Source organism: Mixophyes fleayi, unplaced genomic scaffold (assembly GCF_038048845.1).
Source record: "Mixophyes fleayi isolate aMixFle1 unplaced genomic scaffold, aMixFle1.hap1 Scaffold_229, whole genome shotgun sequence".
Taxonomy (NCBI): domain Eukaryota; kingdom Metazoa; phylum Chordata; class Amphibia; order Anura; family Limnodynastidae; genus Mixophyes; species Mixophyes fleayi.
This window is the reverse complement of record NW_027446445.1, coordinates 120,001-122,500: the sequence shown is the minus strand read 5'-3', so window position 1 is coordinate 122,500 and position 2,500 is coordinate 120,001. Positions and strand designations below refer to the sequence as shown.

The following is a 2,500-nucleotide window of genomic DNA, read 5'->3' as shown; positions in this document are numbered from 1 at the left end:
CAATAGGAAACCAATACCTACAGCTACACCACCCTGAACAAGCCCAATCTCGTCTGATCTTGAAAGCTAAGCAGGTCCGGGCCTGGTTAGTACTTTTTTTTTTCTCTCTTGTTCTGGCTTCCTTCAATGCTGGTTTTGAGATGTATAAGTGATGTAGGTCATTAAGAAACCAATACCTACAGCCACACCACCCTGAACAAGCCCAATCTCGTCTGATCTTGGAAGCTAAGCAGGGCCAGGCCTAGTTAGTACTTGGGTGGGAGACCACCTGGGAATGCCAGGTGCTGTAGGCTTTTTTTTTTTCTCTCTTGTTCCGGCTTCCTTCAATGCGGGTTTTTAGATGTATAAGAGATGTAGGTCAATAGGAAAACATTACCTGCAGCCGCACCACCCTGAACAAGCCCACTCTCATCTGATCTTGGAAGCTAAGCAGGGACGGGCCTGGTTAGTACTTGGATGGGAGACCACCTGGGAATACCAGGTGCTGTAGGCCTTTTTTTTTTCTCTCTTGTTCCGGCTTCCTTCAATGCTGGTTTTTAGATGTATAAGAGATGTAGGTCAATAGGAAACCAATACCTACAGCCACACCACCCTGAACAAGCCCAATCTAGTCTGCTCTTGGAAGCTAAGCAGAGCCGGGCCTGGTTAGTACTTGGATGCGAGACCACCTGGGAATACCAGGTGCTGTAGGCCTTTTTTTTTTTCTCTCTTGTTCCGGCTTCCTTCAATGCTTGTTTTTAGATGTATAAGATATGTAGGTATATAGGAAAACAATACCTACAGCCACACCACCCTGAACAAGCCCAATCTCATCTGATCTTGGAAGCTAAGCAGGGCTGGGCCTGGTTAGTACTTGGATGGGAGACCACCTGGAAATACCAGGTGCTGTAGGCTTTTTTTTTTCTCTCTTGTTCCGGCCTCCTTCAATGATGGTTTTGAGATGTATAAGAGATGTAGGTCAATAGGAAACCAATACTTACAGCCACACCACCCTGAACAAGCCCAATCTTGTCTGATCTTGGAAGCTAAGCAAGGACGGGCCTGGTTAGTACTTGGATGGGAGACCACCTGGGAATACCAGGTGCTGTAGGCCTTTTTTTTTTCTCTCTTGTTCCGGCTTCCTTCAATGCTGGTTTTGAGATTATAAGAGATGTAGGTCAATAGGAAACCAAAACCTATAGCTACACATTTCTAAACAAGCCCAATCTCGTTTGATCTTGGAGGCTAAGCAGGGCCAGGCCTGGTTTGTACTTGGATGGGAGACCACCTGGGAATACCAGGTGCTGTAGGCTTTTTTTTTTCTCTCTTGTTCCGGCTTCCTTCAATGCTGGTTTTTAGATGTATAAGAGATGTAGGTCAATAGGAAACCAATACCTACAGCCACACCACCCTAAACAAGCCTGATCTTGGAAGCTAAGCAGAGCTGGGCCTGGTTAGTACTTGGATGCGAGACCACCAGGGGATACCAGGTGCTGTAGGCCCTTTTTTTTTTCTCTCTTGTTCCGACTTCCTTCAATGCTGGTTTTGAGATGTATAAGAGATGTAGGTCAATAGGAAACCAATACCTACAGCAACACCACCCTGAACAAGCCCAATCTCTTGTGATCTTGGAAGCTGAGCAGGGCTGGGCCTGGTTAGTACTTGGATGGGAGACCACCTGGAAATACCAGGTGCTGTAGGCTTTTTTTTTCTCTCTTGTTCCGGCCTCCTTCAATGCTGGTTTTGAGATGTATAAGAGATGTAGGTCAATAGGAAACCAATAACTACAGCCACACCACCCTGAACAAGCCCAATCTCATCTGATCTTGGAAGCTAAGCAGAGCAGCTGCCTGGTTAATACTTGGATGGGAGACCACCTGGGAATACCAGGTGCTGTAGGCCTTTTTTTCTTCTCTCTTGTTCCGGCTTCCTTCAATGCTGGTTTCTAGATGTATAAGAGATGTAGGTCAATAGGAAAAGAATACCTACAGCCACACCACCCTGAACAAGCCCAATCTTGTCTGATCTTGGAAGCTAAGCAGGGACGGGCCTGGTTAGTACTTGGATGGGAGACCACCTGGGAATACCAGGTGCTGTAGGCCTTTTTTTTTCTCTCTTGTTTCGGCTTCCTTCAATGCTGGTGTTGAGATGTATAAGAGATGTAGGTCAATAGGAAACTAATACCTACAGCCACTCCAACTTGAACAAGCACAATCTCGTCTGATCTTGAAAGATAAGCCGCGCCAGGCCTAGTTAGTACATGGATGGGAGACCACCTGGGAATGCCAGATACTGTAGGCCTTTTTTTTTTTCTCTTTTGATCCGGCTTCCTTCAATGCTGGTTTTCAGATGTATAAGTGATGTAGGTCATTAGGAAACCAAATCCTACAGCCACAACACCCTGAACAAGCCCAATCTCATCTGATCTTGGAAGCTAAGCAGAGCCAGGCCTGGTTAGTACTTGGATGCGAGACCACCTGGGAATACCAGGTGCTGTAGGCATTTTTTTTTTCTCTCTTGT

At 46.2% G+C, this 2,500-nt stretch overlaps 2 non-coding genes and 8 pseudogenes across 2 annotated transcripts; all 10 read left to right on the top strand.

The window, feature by feature from the left end:
• The first annotated feature begins 174 nt into the window (after window positions 1-174).
• On the top strand, window positions 175-293 carry LOC142122465 (5S ribosomal RNA; annotated as a pseudogene).
• Window positions 294-374: 81 nt separating this feature from the next.
• On the top strand, window positions 375-493 carry LOC142122438 (5S ribosomal RNA; annotated as a pseudogene).
• An 81-nt stretch (window positions 494-574) lies between these two features.
• Window positions 575-693, top strand: LOC142122643 (5S ribosomal RNA; annotated as a pseudogene).
• An 82-nt stretch (window positions 694-775) lies between these two features.
• LOC142122165 (5S ribosomal RNA) lies at window positions 776-894 on the top strand. The gene has a single exon (XR_012684071.1). It is a non-coding gene; the product is annotated as a 5S ribosomal RNA (ribosomal RNA).
• An 80-nt stretch (window positions 895-974) lies between these two features.
• Window positions 975-1,093, top strand: LOC142122441 (5S ribosomal RNA; annotated as a pseudogene).
• Window positions 1,094-1,173: 80 nt separating this feature from the next.
• LOC142122708 (5S ribosomal RNA) lies at window positions 1,174-1,292 on the top strand (annotated as a pseudogene).
• Window positions 1,293-1,563: 271 nt separating this feature from the next.
• LOC142122562 (5S ribosomal RNA) lies at window positions 1,564-1,682 on the top strand (annotated as a pseudogene).
• A 79-nt stretch (window positions 1,683-1,761) lies between these two features.
• Window positions 1,762-1,881, top strand: LOC142122668 (5S ribosomal RNA; annotated as a pseudogene).
• An 81-nt stretch (window positions 1,882-1,962) lies between these two features.
• On the top strand, window positions 1,963-2,081 carry LOC142122256 (5S ribosomal RNA). The gene has a single exon (XR_012684154.1). It is a non-coding gene; the product is annotated as a 5S ribosomal RNA (ribosomal RNA).
• Window positions 2,082-2,362: 281 nt separating this feature from the next.
• On the top strand, window positions 2,363-2,481 carry LOC142122656 (5S ribosomal RNA; annotated as a pseudogene).
• The last annotated feature ends 19 nt before the right edge of the window (window positions 2,482-2,500 follow it).